Consider the following 19250-nt stretch of genomic DNA (forward strand, 5'->3'; position numbering starts at 1 on the left):
ATCCGGACAGGTCTTTCTGCGGCCGGATCCTGGGATCCTGGCCGGAGCGCATACAATGTGTGTATGCTCCGGCCTGGATCCCATTGAAAATAAGGCGAGATCTGCGGCGAGAACTAGGGCTGTAGTTTTACGTAGTGTGAACATAGCCTAAAAATGCATTTTTGGGCTAATAGACCCAATTACAAAGTTTCTTAAAATCGCCTGTACTATTGATTTCTGCTAAAAAAAAAAAAAGAAAAAAATTTAAACGACAGACATTCAACTTTTATACTGTTGCTGCATTAATAATTTGTCCCTGTCATCGTGCGCCATTCCACCTCAGGAAGCCACTGAAGTAGAGTATAGCCTAGGAGTCAGTGGGCAGTTCTGATATGCCGCATGTATGTCTATAGGTTGCATATAATAAGGTATAATATACTCCCTGGACCAATTATGTTGTTAACCAGTATCCTTGGCTTGTTACTGCCTATAAACACGTTTTCCTCGAAGGAGAACAATCTGAAAATTACAGTGTTAAAAAAAAAAAACTTCACACGCCGAATGCGTTCTCCGAGTGGGTAGAGTCCTTGTTAAATTAACCCATTAACCCTTACCTCCCCGGATCATTAGGCTTGGAGAGAGCGTCGTCTTTATAGCGGCCGCCTATGTGGTGCAACCACAGGAAATATAGTATCACCAAATCTACAAGGGCTGTTCCCGGTGCCTGTTATTTATGCTCCCAGACATATTTTAAAGTCTGTTTTGAATAAAATCTAATACGGTGTATCTTGGACACATTGAGGCAATTAATCAAATGCTTTAAAATGTTTGCCATCAATATATTGGTTTGTTTTACAATGTGGTGCTCCTATGGTTATTAAGTGAGGGCTATGCTCTGCCAGAAATAATAAAAGACTACATGGCTTATTCACAGAGAAGCGCTGGTAGCATTGTGGTTACTGCAGAAAGAGACCGCACTCTCAGACCATACAGGATATGTTCACGGTTAAAGACTCTTAAAGGGAGAAATAAAGTTGCACTCAGTCTCTATAATTCCTGTAACAATAAAGGATAAGTAATAACAGGGAGGGACGGACATTGTGTGCAACCTCTGCAGCTGTACAGGGAACCTGTAGTTACAAAAAAAATATGTTTTTTTAATAGTTTATTATATCATATTTAGGAGGTTATGGTATATGTTGATATGGTACATGGTTGATAAGGAATTGGAAATAATCGGTCTGGATATTGTTCTCACACAGTTGTCCTCTTTTGTTAGTACCTTCTCAGCTTCTGTCAAATACGAAAGTTTCACCGTGGTAGGCAGATGGAAGAGTACAAAAGTGTCTCCATGGGGTGAGCTGCTGTGATATCAAGTGGGTTATTTAAGATACTGATACATATAGTCAGATAAGCTATTAGGCCATTTTCACATGGCGTAAGAGACCGACCGGTCTCTGAAAAGAGCTTCCTGGCCGGTACTGCCCGCAGAGTTCTGATGACTCGGCCGGTCTCTGAAAAGAGCTTCCTGGCCGGTACTGCCCGCAGAGTTCTGATGACTCGGCCGGTCTCTGAAAAGAGCTTCCTGGCCGGTACTGCCCGCAGAGTTCTGATGACCCGGACGGTCTCTGAAAAGAGCTTCCTGGCCAGTACTGCCCGTAGAGTTCTGATATGGGCGCATTAGCGCACGCCCGCATCAGAACTTACCACACATAGCCGGAGCCGCTCGCTTCATAGTATGCATATGTCAGTTGTTTGCGGCGCTGCTACGGGTCCCGGCTGAAACGTATACTTTGTGTATACACTCTGGCCGGGACCCCATAGACAGCAAGCCAACGTATTTTTTTGTATTAACTACGACGGTTGCTGCAATCGGCAACAACGCCCGTAGAAATACAAAAAAATATGTTGTGTGAACAAAGCCTTAAAGTGTACCTGTCATTATAACTTTCAAAATCTAAATCAACAGTAGATGTGAAATAAAGCAAGTTTGCAATTTACATTAATTATTTTTTTGTTGTTGGTTTCATGCTGTAAAACAAAGCTGTACTTACCAGAAATCCAGGTCCAGTCTCCTGAAGGCAGATTTTCTGACTTGTGCTGGTTTAAAACACCAGACTAAACACAGGAATTCCGGCCAGTACAAAGAGTCACGGCTCAATATGTCCATCAGTCACATGACTGCCTTCTCTCTGTGAGTGCTCAGTTAGCCTGGGATACACAGGACTTCCTGTTTTCTGACTTTTTGAGGGGAAAAAAAGTCAGAAAACAGGAAGTGCCGTGTTCTCCATGATAACTAAAAAAAATGAATGTATATTGCAAACTTGCTTTATATCACATCTACTGTTGATTTAGAAGTTATAACGATGGGTACACTTTAAGCTATTGTGACAAAGTGTGTTAGGCTGGGTTCTTTGCAGTCCGTTTTTTTTTTTATTCATTTTACGCTGGCTGCTAGCATAACAGTGATTGGCCATTCGTATCAGGTGACCTGGGCGTATATAGACCCAGGTCACCTGATGCTTTGCTCATTTGCAATCTGTTAGTTGACAGGGAGAGATGCTGGAGCAGGGACAGAGCAAGTGTAGGGCTTAGTGTTTTAGGTAGATAGATGTCACAAAAATATATTTGCAAACATTTCCTGCATGACCTATAGTAGCTAATAAGTATGGGAAGACTTGAGATTTTAATAGAAGTAAACTACAAATCTATATAAGTTTATGACACCAGTTGATTTGAAAGAAAAAGATTTTCGCTTGACAACCCCTTTAAATGACGGACATTGTCAGCGCGGATGTATATGTATACTGTAGCTATATATACTATGGGCAGACTGCTGCTTTTAGAGCAAAGCTATTGTCAGTCATCTAGACAATGAGCTTTGAGCTGTCAACAATGGGAGGAAGAGAGCGTCATATCAGGAGAAGAAGACAAGTTTGCTAAATGAATGTATTTAAAAAAAAAAGTCCTACATATATTAGGTGGGATGAGACTACTCCTTTAATACATGAATACAGCAAAATCTGATGGATTATCTATAGGTTTCCTTAAGTGTAACTTATATTTGCAAACATTTTTCGATGTCACACCTTGCGAGCGCCTCGCGATGAGGACGGAATTTTGGCGGTAGAAGAATACAGCTGGCCCTGGGCTGGATGGAGCTTTCCATGGCCTCACAGCTGTAATATTTTCCAGTGTAATCTCAAACTCGGAACATTAAACCATTTTTCTTTTTCACAACTTGATGATTATCTTCAAATGTACAAAAGAATTGAAGTTTCAAGTAGCCGGAGATTCCAATGTGCCCTCCGAGCCTATGATAATAAAACGGGATCTGATGTCCTGACTATTCAAGGTCAAGGAGCAATTTCACAAGGCCAGAATAGCTAAATGTCACTATGTATCATTGTTTGATTGTGACAGGAGCAAAGGATTACCGCTTACCAGGATTGGAAAAATATAGCCGATTTTTTTTCCAAAAACAGCGCCACCCCCGAACTTAGATTGTGTATGGTATTACCAGTCAGCTCCATTCACTTCACATGCAATGCAATTTCACATGCAAACTGAAGATAGGAGAGGTGCTGTTTCTGGGAGAAAGCAGCCATGTTTTTCTAAAGGGTAGTTCACCAGATAAAAAAAAAAATCTTTTAAATCAACTGGTGTCAGAAAGTGCCAGAGATTTGTAATTTTACTTCAATTAAAAAACTTCAAGTCTTCCAGTACTTACCAGCTGCAGGAAGAGGTTTATTCTTTCCAGTCTGGAAAACAGGAGAGGTTTCCTATTTGAATTGCTCCTGCTCTGGACAGTTCCTGACATGGACAGAGGTGGCAGCAGAGAGCACTGTGTCAGACTGGAGAGAATACACCACTTCATTTAGGACATACAGCAGCTGATAAGTACTGGAAGACTGGAGATTTTTTTTTATAGAACTTAATTACAAATCTCTGGCACTTTCTGGCACCAGTTGATTTAAAAAGAAAACATTTTTTTAGTGAACTACCCCTTTAATTTTTAGAGATTTTGAGAACTTGGTAATATTATGAGGCAGCTCAGCATGTGTTCTCCTACAGGTACATACTATATAATACATTCATCTTGTAGTTACATAAGAACTAGTCGAGGTAACATGCTTGTAATGAGGACGGATGACAGAATAATTACTGTATTCACTATAAGCCACCGGGTTAATAAGAGAAATGATTGCTTGTAAATCTCTGCTCCTACTTATTTAAAAAAATAAAAAATATATATATATATATATATATATATATATATATATATATATATATATATATATATATAGAGGCAATGACAGAGCCTGGAGGAGGGCGCTCATCTCTTTACTGTCATGTACCCCTTAGGGGTTTTGGCTTGGGTTGAAAAGATGAGCTACAGGGATGAAAGAACATAGATGTCTGAGGGATGAATCAGATCTGTAGGAAACACCTTCACTCCATGATGTTGTAGAAGTGACACAACAGCCGGAGGGCCGGAGGTGGGAGAGCCGGAGGTGGTGTTAGACCTCAGCTATTTGGGTTCTCTTGGGCCGTGTTCACATCTACATCATGGCTTATGTGTATCACAGAACCTGAATTTATGAATGGAGGCCCCAATCGGGAGTATGAACATAGCTGTAGTGATTTGTTCTCATTCTTAATAATAAGTTAAAGTGTACCTGTCGTTCTTTATAACTTTTTCAAAATCTAAATCAAGAGTAGATGTGATATAAAGCAAGTTTGTAATTTACATTCATTATTTTGTTGTTGTTATCATGCTGTAAAACAAAGCTGTACTTACCAGAAATCCAGGTCCAGTCTCCTAAAGGCAGATTAAAAAAACAGACTAAACACAGGAAATCTGGCTCGTACAGAGAGTCACGGCTGTATCCGTCAATCACATGACTGCCTTTTCTCTGTGAGCGCTCAGATGGCCTGGGATACACAGGACTTCCTGTTTTCTGTTTCCTGTTTTTTGAGAGAAAAAAAGAGTCAGAAAACAGGAAGTGCCGTGTTTTCCATGATAATTAATAAAAAATAATAATGAATGTAAATTGCAAACTTGATTTATATCATATCTACTGTTGATTTAGATTTTGAAAGTTAAAACGACAGGTACACTTTAAAGATGAGGCCCTCACCAGTCTGTGAATAGCAATCGGCTTATTTCAATGAATATCAGGTAACAAGGACGCGGACGAGCAAACAGGCATCATTCACTCGTCCACGCTCAGAGAATAGAGAGGTGTCTAATTATTATTGTAGGTGCACTTCACCTGTGAGAGACAGAGGGGGGATTTATCCAACTGGTGTAAAGTAGAACTGGCTCAGTTGCCCCTAGCAACCAATCAGATTACACCTTTCATTCCTCACAGACTCTTTGGAAAATGAAAGGTGGAATCTGATTGGTTGCTAGGGGCAACTGAGACAGTTTCACTTTACACCATGTTTGATAAATCTCCCCCATAATCTTTATATTAAAAAAATCATAAATATTTAATACAATAGAAAGACAGAACATAATATTTGGTGCAGAAACCTGTGTTTGCAGTTACAGACTTTCCTGGAGTTCCTGACCAGCTTGCAGACACTGCAGCAGGGATTGTGTCCCACTCCTCCATACACATCTTCTGCAGATCTTTCAGTTTCATGGAGTTTCAGCTCTCTCCAAAGATTTTCTATTGGGTTGAGGTGTGGAGACTGGCTAGGCCACTCCAGGACCCTGAAATACTTCTTACAGAGCTGCTCCTTAGTTGCCCCGGCTGTGTACCTCAGGTCATTGTCAGGCTGGAAGACCCAACCAAAACCCATCTGCAATGCTCTTACTGAGGGAAGCAGGTTGTTGGCCAAAATTTTATGATACATGGCTCCATCCATCCTCTCTTCAATACAGAGCAGCCAACCTGTCCCATTAGTAGAAAAGTCCCCCCAGAGTGTCATGCTTCCACCCCCATGCTTTACAGTTGGGAGTATTTTCTTGGGGTTATGCTCATCCTCCTTCTTTCTCCTAACGTGGCTAGTGGAGTTGATACCAAAACGTTCTGACCATCTGACCATGTAACCTTTTCCCATGCTTCTCCTGGATTATCCAGATGGTCATTGCAATGGGCCTTGACAAGTGCTGTTGTGAGCAGGGGGACCTTGTGTGTTCTGCAGGAGTTTAATCTATGACGGTGTAGTGTGTTATTATCTAAATTCTTTGAGACTGTGGTCCCAGGTAATTGACCAGGTCCTCCTGTGGGGCATTGCTGTGAGGCTCGACCGGTCACTTACCAGATGGTGAAGTGTGACGCCACCCCTGTGGTGGTTGGTCAGGGGAAAGCTCAGCCAGATGTTAGGTTGTCATGATGCCATTGCCAGTTGGGCACACAGGTATGGTGGCACATCTGCTTTTATTTTAGAGAGGTTGGCTATACCCTTTCCCCTGTGGTTGGTGACTTGCCAGGTTGTGAGTGGGTCCCTTGGGCGCTTATCACGGTGGTCCAGAGTGGAGTTGTGACCCACCCAGACTATTGGTACCGCCACCCACAGAAAGGAGAGATAACCCAAGGAAGGTGTTGTTACAGTGTAGGTGCTAGGATAAGAATCACAGAGTCCTGTTACAATAAATAAACTTCTTTACTTCAGGAATACTTGATACAGTGGTATATAATGGACTTCTGACTTGATAAACTCTGGACTTGGCTGACAAGACTTGTACTGAGAGCTTGAGAGGTAGAATAGCTCTGCTGACTTGGTTGCGTGTGGAGAAGTAGAGAAAGTTCAGAGAAGTAGAGAGGAGGATGTCAAGAGTCCCAACCCAATGTAGTACTGTGCTCTGACGGAACTTCAGAAGTAGAATAAGTAGAATACTTGAGAGTAGATAGAATACTTGTGCTGTGTTTTGACTCTTTAGTCACCATCTATTGCCCACCAGTGTCGGGTGACCCATCCTAGAGGAAGTCCCAGACCTTGTTACCTGAGTTGAGCAGAGTGGTCAGAGTTCTTTGGTTACACCTGCACTGCAAGATAGAGTACGTAGGCTTCTAGCAGCTTTGCTCTATCCGGATCAATTACTCTGTTATAGGATACTGTCCTGCACCTTATTCTCGGCGTGGGCTGGGATGATCCCTGACTTGTCCTTTCTGAGAGTGTCTAACACTGCATAGTTTATAGAAGTGTTGCTTTCAAGAAACAAGTGTCCTTTTCTCCCATGTGCATCTGTTCACTGTCACGCCTCAGACTACACTGGACTCGTCCTCTAATAGGGGACCTGGCATAAGCCAGGGCCCAACTTGGCTACTGTAGGGACCGTTGTGACTTACGTCCTTTCTGCTCAACAACGTGACTCAGTAACACTTCCTCTCCCCATGTGACTACCTCCTACAGGGTATGTAATACTTGCTGTGAGTGGGTGAGAAGAGAGTGTAAGAGAAGAAAGGAGAAAAGAGATAGGTAGAAAAGAAGAAAGAGCTCTCACTGGTGCTCAAGTCATAAACAACAATAACCCCTTGACTTCTACCACTGTGCAACACCTAGGTACAAGATACAGTATACATACTAGTGACATCTAGCAGCAACTACATCACCACTTACACTTGAAGTACAGGCTTTTGCAAAGGGTGTATCTACTAGTAACACCGGTGGTGGGACACCACACTCCTATGTATGTCTGGGCTGATTTCTGACCTTTTACAGAATCATCATGGTAGAGAGGCTGGAGTGTGATTGAACAGAGTTGTAGTTGCTAACCTTGACAATGAGCTGTCAACAATATGAAGGAAAAAGCACCACATCAGGAGAAGGAAACAAGTTTGCTGAATGAATGTATTTGCAAAAATATGTAACTTGATGAGTCCTACAAGTATAACTATATTAATTGAGATGGGAATTCCCCTTAAGGGTATGTGCACACTGAGCAATTTGCGCGTAATTCCGCAGACAGATTCACACGGAATTCTGCTCATTTTATAGCGCTCACTGAATTGTCAAGAAAAATTGACTCCTATAGAGTTCTATAGAATTCCACCAGTGCTATCTGCCCAAAGAATGAAGCCGTTCATTTTTTGGGCGGAGCGAAGATTACGCACGGAATCCGGACATAATCCGGACAGAACTCTGGATGGAAATTTCCACTGTGTGCAGGACAGAAGGAATTCCCATTTTGCTCTATAGAAAGGAGCAATGTAGAATTTAAACAGGTGGGATTCCGCGCATATTTTGCGACAGAATCCACGCGTGTGCACAGAATCCACGCGTGTGCACATACCCTTAAGTAGTAATAATTTCTAATTCTCTCTGTAAGTGCTACCTTTTTGTTCTAGAAATTTCTACCATGTTCAAGGTACATAATGTCACCTAGTGCACCGTAACCATTAATTTTTAAAATCACCCATTTGCAGTTTTTTCTTTACCTGACTGTTTGCTCCATCATTTAAAGGGGAACACTCAGAACATGACTTTAGAGAGTCCCGAGTGGGAGACCTGTCAGAATCCCCTAAAAGGCCAAGCAGATATTTCTTCTTCAAGTCAGAACAGTAGCCGTCTCGTATTTTCAGCCCTTTTCAGTACAGTCAGGCATAATTGATTTTTTTTCTTTTTTTTTTTGCCCCTAAAATTAATATTTACATATTTTACAGCGGCTAAAACCAGACTCAGCGCAAGAAAGTCCCATTTATAGATCAAGAAGTAAGATATATTGTTTCAGCAATGCTAAATTGACTCCTTATTGTATAAGGAATACAAGCCGGTTTTTGCCAGGAAATTGACTAGCAGCCCGCAGGCTACAACACAGTAAGGAATTTTAATTTCCTAAGGCCAAGCTTTGCAGCTGGAGATTAGGAGTATACAATTAACTACGATCTTAGCAGAGATAACACGCTCAAGACTTCTTCAGTTTCATTCTGTTGCCAAAAAACAAGTCTTTATGAAAGGTTTTATACTTAGACTTATTTTTTTAATTAGACCAATAAATTTAATGGTATTATTTGTACATCTAATGGTCGGCACGTGAAATTTACCATATAAAAAGGGAAATATGGAGGCCAGGAAATTACAGAATGAACGTCAATTACCTATAAAGAGATGGACCTTCACTAATAACTAATGAGAAAACAGTCTATGATTAATATAATGTAGTAAGGAGAGGGATAGTACTGAATAATAAGCCAATAAGCCAAATCTGTCTATCTATCTATCTATCTATCTATCTATCTATCCATTTATCTCTCTATGTCCTATCTATCTCTCTATCTATCTATCTCCTATCTATCTATCTATCTATCTATCTATCTATCTATCCATCTATCTCTCTATGTCCTATCTATCTATCTATCTCTCTATCTATCTATCTATCTATCTATCTATCTATCTATATCTTAGGAATGTAGGCAGCACCTTAAATGCACGAGGTGGGTGCCCGCAGACGGGTCCTGGACCACGAACCAAGGTAGCTATGTAGTAAAGATACTCTGCAGCACTCGAAGTTCTTTGAACAAACGTGACGTGGATTTATTTCAACATCGTTTTCACAGCAAACAAGTAGTAAAAAGACACGACGTTTCGGCGTACCTTACGCCATTTTCAAGTGACACTTGAAAATGGCGTAAGGTACGCCGAAAAGTCGTGTCTTTTTACTACTTGTTTGCTGTGAAAACGATGTTGAAATAAATCCACGTCACGTTTGTTCAAAGAACTTCGAGTGCTGCAGAGTATCTTTACTACATATCTATCTATCTATCTATCTATCTATCTATCTATCTATCTATCTATCCATCTATCTCTCTATCTCCTATCTATCTATCTATCTATCTATCTATCTATCTATCTATCTCTCTGTCTATCTATCTATCTATCTATCTATCTATCTATCTCCTATCTATCTCCTATCTATCTCCTATCTATCTATCTCCTATCTATCTATCTCCTATCTATCTATCTATCTATCTATCTCCTATCTATCTATCTATCTATCTATCTCCTATCTATCTATCTATCTATCTATCTATCTATCTACTATCTATCTATCTATCTATCTATCTATCCATCTATCTCTCTATCTCCTATCTATCTATCTATCTATCTATCTATCTCTCTCTCTCTCTGTCTATCTATCTATCTATCTATCTATCTATCTATCTCCTATCTATCTCCTATCTATCTCCTATCTATCTCCTATCTATCTATCTATCTATCTATCTATCTATCTATCTATCTATCTTTATTGCAATACAAGTTACCAGGTGTAGGTTTGAGCCATTTCACTTAAAGGGGTTGTCCGGCGCTAAAAAATTATTTACAGAATAACACACATTACAAAGTTATACAACTTTGTAATGTGTGTTATGTCTGTGAATGGCCCCTTTCCCCGTGTCCCACCACCCCCACCCGTGTACCCGGAAGTGTGGTGCGCTATACATACCTGTCACGTGCCGACCACGGTCTCCGATCCGATCCGTCTTCTTCGGGCGGATGGCGGATCTTCCCGAGTGCCGCCCGCCCTCTGCAGCGTCATCCGAAGCTCAGCCGCGATTGGCTGAGCATAACTGTGCTCAGCCAATCGCAGCCAATCGCAGCTGATGACGTGGCCGCTATGTTCACACTACGTATATGTCCGGCCGCATATTTTACGCGGCCAGACATATACGTGTGAAACTCCGGCCGGGGATTTACGTAAGTTGCGGCCGACTATATACGGTCCGCGAACTTACGCCCGTAGTCTACTTACGCTTCCCGAGCGGCGTACGTAGCGATCTGACAGCGGTCTTTTACTTGGAAAGCTTCGCCTTGCCCCGGACACCCCACAGAACTTTTTGGATCGGCAAATCAAAGTGCAAAAATGAAGAAATCACCACTCCGAACGGGACCGCATGTTACGCTACGGGCGTAAGTTACAGCATTTCCGTCCCAAAACAATGGTCTGGTTAATTTTTTACGGCGCCGCATACGATTCGGGTGTAAGTTCTTACGTAGTGTGAACTGTGCAGCCGTAGATCGTATACTTTCCATTGTACGCAAACTAAATCTCCGGGCGCTTATTCACGGAATGCGATACGGCCGGAAACTTACGTAGTGTGAACCCAGCCTAAAGGAGTACTCCAGAAAAAAAATTCTTCCAAATCAACTGGTTTCTAAAAAAAATGACAGAGATTGGTAATTTACTGTTAAAAAATATACAGTCTTCCAGTACTTATTAGCTGCTGTTTGTCCTGCAGGAAATTGTGTATTCTTGCCAGTCTGACACAGTGCTCTCTGCTTCAAGGAACTGTCCAGAGCAGGAGAGGTTTTCTATGGTGATTTGTTACTGATCTGGACAGTTCCTGACATGGACAGAGGTGGCAGCAGAGAGCACTGTATCAGACTGGAAAGAATACACCACTTCCTGCAGGACATACAACAGCTGATAAGTACTGGAAGATTGGAGATTTTTTTTATAGAAGTGAATAGAAGTTACAAATCTCTGGCACTTTCTGACACCAGTTGATTCGAAAGAAAATTTTTATAGTTGGAGTACCTCTTTAAAGGAGGCAGTGTAAGGGGCAGTGGGTGTGGAATGCTGTAGTGTAATATGAAGGCACACCACGCTTTTCCAGGCCACCTTACTGCACAGGCCTCTTACCAGCTGCTATAGTAGCTATGCAAAAAAAGAGTCAGTGGAGCCTTGGTTGCGGGTCTCAAAACATGGGAATAGCCAGATATCCTAGCCTGTTGCCAAGGGATGCCTCTAGATGGGGAGATCACCAAACCACCCTGATAGGTAGCCCCTTAAGTCCCAGTTAAGTCTCAGTTGTGAGTATTTTACCATAAATAGGTAAATACCAAGGTGGTCCCTTTTGTGTACAATTTTTCTTTCAGTTGAGTTGTGTTGGTCTATTTATCATTGCCCCTTTTAGCCAGAATCCTGCTCCACACTGATAAGGGGCAAATACCTTGAAACAGCTGTCTGTGAATCAATACCTGGCCTTGGTAAACCCTTGTCATGTCGCAATACTCACAACGGAGTTAGACTTTGACACAAAAGGGGCCACCCTGGCATTTCCCTATTTACGTTCCAATACTTGCAACTGAGTGGGACTTAAGGGGCTACGTATCAGGGTGGTTTTGTGATCTCCTCATCTGGAGGCACCCCTTGTCAACAGGCTAGGATATCTGGCTATTCCCGTGTTTTGAGACTTGCAACCATAGCTCCACTGACCCTTTTTTGCATATTTAAATTGGTTGGGGGCAATGTATCAATGGAGACTCTTGAATTTGGAGTACTTCATTGAATTTTTTTTCACTGATCTCCCTGAGCTCAGTGATTATTGTTTTGTTGTTCATGGTAGTTATACCACTGCATGCACAGTAGCACGCCATAAAAATTTACAGTGCCTGCTTTACATTGAGATGTACCACTATGATGTTGCAAAGACCTGTAATATGGCAACATGCATATAAGTCATATAAACAGCAGAAAAAAATTTGAAATAGTAAAAAAAAAAAAAAAAATATTGTATTATCATTGATTATCAGCATAGTATCATCATCATCATAATAATAATTAGATAGCAGACAGATAGATAGATCAGTAGCAGATTATAATAGGTCTGTTTCGGGCGGTAGCCTGGGGCCCTGAGCTCCTGAGGGGCCCATGGCCCCCCAAACAGACTTATGTTCAGTCATGATTTGCATAACAATTGCTGTTTTTTACTGCAATTTTGCACAAATCAGGGCAAAACTGCAGCCAGGAGACAATGCAGTAACATTAGAGAATATATTAAAGGACCTTATCATGTGACAATGATGTCACCACAGGTCCTTTACAGGCTGTATTATAGAGGAAAAAGACTGAAGTTAGTGCCACCATAGTTACAGTAGGTTGGGGGGCCCAAGCTTTATGAACAGCCCGAGGCCCATAGTAAAGTTAATCCACCCCTTAGATAGATAGATAGATAGATAGATAGGAGATAGATGGATAGATAGATATTACTACTTGTTTTTATCCTTTTTTTCATTATGTTTTTATCTTGCTACCATTATTTTTAGAATTTTCTTAAAGCCATTACATTTTCTTTATTGTTTTTGTTTTGTTTTGTTTTTCACTTTTTTTTGTTTATTTATTTCTTGTCTTATTTTTTTGTAACCTCAGTCCATGTTAAATCAAAGGCACCTGGCCAATAGTTTCACATGTGATACTTACACTTGTTTTATGTCATGGTAGAAAGATTATGACTCAAGGCCAGTTGTGTATAGCTGTAGAAGACGTCTTACATTATTATAGCAGTTCAGACTGAGGACAGCTGGGGTTTCGGTGTTCAGTTTAGTTTCTTACAAATAGTACAAATTTCAGCAACGTGTCAGCCAGATAGAAGAGGTGTACAAAACCTACTCTATGATATAGGACCCGTTGCCTGAGGCCACAGGTTCCTCAAATCCTTTACTGAGGGCTCCTTGGCTGAGCTTTTGTCAGGAGGAAAGAAAGAAGAATGGCCGTAAGGTTAGACGTACAGGATACATTGTTACTTTCTCCACATTACAGCAAATGTGGACCCGGCAGCTCGAAAGCTTAAAAAAAAACTGGATGCTTTACTATTTTTCCTCTTTTTCTTCTTCAAAAGACTGTGCCCCAGCCAATGGGATGAAATTCATTCAATGCACAAGTTATCAAAATCATCTAGCTGACAGCAAGTCGTATATTATACAATAAAAGCTGCGGACCGCTGCTGCCTGTCAGGCACTTTGCAGTCCCTGTATTGTGTTGTAATATTTATGCCAAAATAGCCCCCAAAAAAAAGAAAAAGAAAAAAAAGAAAGTGATTTCAACTTTTCTGACCTTATTGTGTCAAAGACATCTCTCGTACACCCCATGCTAGGCCTTTCAGTTTGAGTTAACGTTTATGGCTCAGGTTTAGGGAACGAGCCCGAGGAAAAGTCTAACTTTCCAGTAATGTAACAATAGTGCGGGAGGCACATCTGGAGTCAAGAAACTATGCTACAAAGTTGTAAATTTTTCCTCCTATCATAGCTGGTAAGTGTATCTGTAGAGTGACAGCAGCGATGAAACTGTGTAAGCATACGTCTTCCCTATATACACTTGTGCACCTTAGTTTAAGAGGAGGGATGTAGGAAATATCATGTTCTACTTTGTCCATCATGGGTGTTTTCCAATATTTATATAATTTCAGATTGGTACTGTCATTTGTATTATTCAGACTTGTCAAAAATTTATATTGTATTGGGATTGGGTTGTTGAGACCCAATGAGATTGGTCAGGGCTGCAATTTATACTAGGAGGCTCTTCTGCAGCACCCAATCAGGGGCAAGCTGGCCCTTTAAGTTCAAGCAGAGCCGGAGCACACGCCCCCTAGGAGACCGGGATGTGTGCGCTGGCCCAAGGAAGACATAGACTGCGAGCAGAGGGAGGAGCAGGAGACGCCCAAGCGGCAGCAGTCAGGATGGGAGGACACGTGGCTGAGAATGACAGCGCGTCTGTGGGAAAAGGTACGCGCCGCATCTGTGACATAATGTGAGAAAGGCCTTTGGTTGCTTTGAGTTTACCTTGCTCTTTTTTACAGACTATTATACACCTTGTTCTTGACTAGAGATGAGCGAATTTGCCTAAGTTCGGGTTTGTATAAAAAACTGAACTATCGATTCCCGCTGTCTGCAGCCTCCGTAAACAGGGTGGATACAGCGTAAGGACCGCCTGGAAAACTGGGATACAGCCTATGCCAAAGTCTGTATCCCAGTTTTCCGGGCGGTCCGTAAGGCTGTATCCACCCTGTTCACGGAGACTGCAGACAGCGGGAATCAGAAGCCGATAGTTCAGGTTCATACGAACCCAAACTTCGGCAAATTCGCTCATCTCTATTCTTGACATGGTCTTTGCATGTCAACCACTCCTAGAGACGGTATTAACGGTCTTCCTCCATTTGGACACAATATCTGTCTGACTGTAAATTAGTGGAGTCCATTAGAGATGGACTTTCCAGCCTGGTGAGCATCAACAACTCTTCTTCTGAGCTCCTCGTAAATCTCCTTTGTTGGTGTCATGATACATTTCTAGATCATGTGTTGTGAGGATCAGATTTTGATAGATCCCAGTTTTTTTAAATGTAACCAGTCACCACTGACACCTGATTGTCATACCATCATTTCCAATAATTTCCATATAAATTAATTATCTACCAATCCGACAGGTTTACATAATTTTGCTATTCAAGTATAGGCGATATTGGATCATTTTATTTTTTTTAACATGTAACATTAAAGTGGTTGTCTTCTGCCAATTACCCCTTACTACATGACCACCGGGCAACATCCTATATAGTCGGAGCAGAGAACTACCCTCAAAGTGTTGTCTTCACTTTGGCAGACCTGACTCATCCATGTATTATATGACCTTCACCTAATTGCCCTACAGGTAAAAGTACATTGTTTAGCTGCAGCTTCCCCCTGCAATATCAGCTATATGGGGATTAGTGAAGCTCGGCTCATGGCAGATTGCCAGGTAAGCTTCAATAAACCCTCTTTAATAAGACTTAAAATATAAAACTTTTTCTATCTTTCATGTCTGCCAGGTAATCACCTACAGGCTTGGAAATTGTTACATATTAATGTAAAGCTTATTCCCCACAAATTAAAAAAAAAATCAATAAATCAGGTTCATTTATGGAAAAAATTATAATAAATTATGTAAATGTATTTAATGATTAAATATTAAAATTCTAGTAAATAAATCATTTCCATGAAAGTTCTAAATAAAAAAAAATCCTGAAAACTAAGACAATATATGGAAATGTGTGTTGGTGATAACCAGTATAGCCATCATGGCTTCTCACGGCTTTCCTATAATATTTAAGTAGAACATAGTAGTTTGGAGAAGAAAAGTCGGCTTAGGGGCAGCGTGAGTGCAAGGTACAAATATGCTAATGGACAGTCCAGAGATCTCTCTAGTGATTTTTTTTTTCACTTTGTCCTATAATCATGACCAGGATTGTTCTGTACACCAAGAGGAAAGAAGGTTTCACCATCATTAGATAAGGATTCTTTACTGTAAGAACAGTGAAGCTATGCCCCTCTGTGCCATACAATGTTGTCAGTTGAAGAACAGCCTGGCCATCCTTCCTTGGATGTGTTTCAGTAAATAATTTTTTCACTAAAATGGGCCAATTGGTATAGCAAAAAGGGTTGTTTTTTTTTTTTGCCTTACTCTGGATCAACACAGCAGGATTGATCTTGATGGACTCTTGTGTTTCTCCCAAATTTTTGCTGCATAACTAGCTAGATGTTCTGGTGGTACCTATATTTTTTCTTGTTTCTTTTTTCCATTCACACATAGTATTTTGGTCAGAATTTTTTAACACACGAATACGCTGCACATGAGTCTCTCACACTGGTGTGTAAGTTAGAGGGCCTGTGAGCCTCCAATGGCAATCCAAAATGAAACAGAAAATACACACCATAAATTCTTTTGAACTTTTCTTTATCCACAACAGTTTTAGGATAAACATGCACATAAGGTATATCACCCAACACTCGTGCTCATCGTCTTCAGATACTGTGTGAGAGACAAACAAAGTCCTTTAAGGCTCCATCAGAGCTCTGTCATCCTCATGGAAGTGATCGGCGTTGCGGAAGCAGACGCCGGATTCTGCGACGTTTCGTGGAATAGCTCCACTTTGTCAAGCATCACGTGATCAGCCCACCACCAGTATAAAAAGGCTAGGAAGTATCGCGAGACTTCCTAGACTACGGGTACAAAAAGATACAATTAGATACATCATATCACGATCTTCTAAACCTAAATATTACACATTGACCATTCTAGGTGGTCGCAAGATAATCCTCCTAAGTGGAAATGAGTAAAGTATCCAATACCCGCTAAGCAAGTGAAGCTACAAAAAACGCACTGAAACCGCATACTTCAGTGCAGACAAGCTACAGAAACGCACTGAAACCGCATACTTCATTCAGACCTCCCGGATTCAGCGTACCAAGACGCTGAATCCAGAATGTCTCTTTCTGCAGTAGTCTTTTCTTGATCTGCATGTCATTCTCACCCTCGATCTCTTCTAACACCATCCAACGTAAGTCGCTGACCTGGTGTCGGCATGTGGAAAAATGGCGAGCTACGCCAGTTTCTCCAAAATCATTTTCTGGTACGATACCTTTGTTTAATATACATTGTCTAATCGCTGATTTGTGTTCGCCCAATCTAATCTTAACCATTCTGGATGTTTGGCCAACATAGGCAAGCCCACATGGGCACTTGAGAAGGTATACGACCTGTTTAGAATTACAGGAGAACCATCCTTTGACATCAATAGGATGTCCTTTTGAGGGATGATTCACTGTATTACCCCTGTCATAAATGTCAACACTGTAATTCCATCATTAGGGGTAATACAGTGAATCATCCCTCAAAAGGACATCCTATTGATGTCAAAGGATGGTTCTCCTGTAATTCTAAACAGTTCGTATACCTTCTCAAGTGCCCATGTGGGCTTGCCTATGTTGGCCAAACATCCAGAATGGTTAAGATTAGATTGGGCGAACACAAATCAGCGATTAGACGATGTATATTAAACAAAGGTATCGTACCAGAAAATGATTTTGGAGAAACTGGCGTAGCTCGCCATTTTTCCACATGCCGACACCAGGTCAGCGACTTACGTTGGATGGTGTTAGAAGAGATCGAGGGTGAGAATGACATGCAGATCAAGAAAAGACTACTGCAGAAAGAGACATTCTGGATTCAGCGTCTTGGTACGCTGAATCCGGGAGGTCTGAATGAAGTATGCGGTTTCAGTGCGTTTCTGTAGCTTGTCTGCACTGAAGTATGCGGTTTCAGTGCGTTTTTTGTAGCTTCACTTGCTTAGCGGGTATTGGATACTTTACTCATTTCCACTTAGGAGGATTATCTTGCGACCACCTAGAATGGTCAATGTGTAATATTTAGGTTTAGAAGATCGTGATATGATGTATCTAATTGTATCTTTTTGTACCCGTAGTCTAGGAAGTCTCGCGATACTTCCTAGCCTTTTTATACTGGTGGTGGGCTGATCACGTGATGCTTGACAAAGTGGAGCTATTCCACGAAACGTCGCAGAATCCGGCGTCTGCTTCCGCAACGCCGATCACTTCCATGAGGATGACAGAGCTCTGATGGAGCCTTAAAGGACTTTGTTTGTCTCTCACACAGTATCTGAAGACGATGAGCACGAGTGTTGGGTGATATACCTTATGTGCATGTTTATCCTAAAACTGTTGTGGATAAAGAAAAGTTCAAAAGAATTTATGGTGTGTATTTTCTGTTTCATTTTGGTCAGAATTTTTTGCCAGGAAAAAAGGGAGGGTCCAAAACACAGAAAAAGCAGCAAGCCTTCCCATTATAGTCTCTTTAAATTCCACTCCTTTGCCAGCATTAATTTCTCTTGGTCTACAAGATATTCCTTCTCCAATGACAACTATAACAGCCCATTAAAGCGACTCTGTACCCACAATCTGTCCCCCCCCCCCCAAACCACTTGTACCTTCAGGTAGCTGCTTTTAATCCAAGATCTGTTCTGGGTCTGTGATGCAGTTATTGTCCTAAAAAACAACTTTTAAAGTGGCAGTCCTGTGTCAAACGGCTATGGCTTAGAATATCTATGCCCTAACCTTGCACCACCCCTCTGTTCCTCCTCCTCACCCTCTTCATCATTAGGAATGCTCCTAGAACATTTTCTCCTGTCCGAACATTGCACATGTGCCTTAACAATCCAGCCCATGTGCCATGCTGACACAGGTGATGAATAGGAGACAATCTGCCTGGAGCATTCCTAATGATGAGGAGGGCGGGGAGGAGGGAAAGAGAGGTTGTGCCAGCCCAATGCATACACAATCTAGGCCACGGCAGTTTGACACAGGGCTGCAAGTTTAAAAGTTGTTTAGGACAATGACTGCATCACCTGCCGAATGGACCCCAGACAGATCTTGGATTAAAAGCAGCTACCTGACAATACAAGCGGTTGGGGGGAGGGGGCAGCGCAGCTTGTGGGTACAGAGTTGCTTTAAATAATGGCCACCTAGCTAGCAATCACCAGACACAAAGCTATAATGACTAGTAACACTACCTCTATGTATGAAAAAATATACAATACAGTATGTATAATTTCTGACAATGGATATACCCTTTACATTACACCTGTTCACATCTTCTAACATTCTTTATTAAGGGTGTGTTCACATGTACAGGATACACATTTGATGCTGTGTTCAGTTATTTAGCTACAATAATATAGAATCTGCTTCGGATCCTGTATGTGTGAACC

This window comes from Dendropsophus ebraccatus, chromosome 15, assembly GCF_027789765.1.
Source record: "Dendropsophus ebraccatus isolate aDenEbr1 chromosome 15, aDenEbr1.pat, whole genome shotgun sequence".
NCBI lineage: Eukaryota > Metazoa > Chordata > Amphibia > Anura > Hylidae > Dendropsophus > Dendropsophus ebraccatus.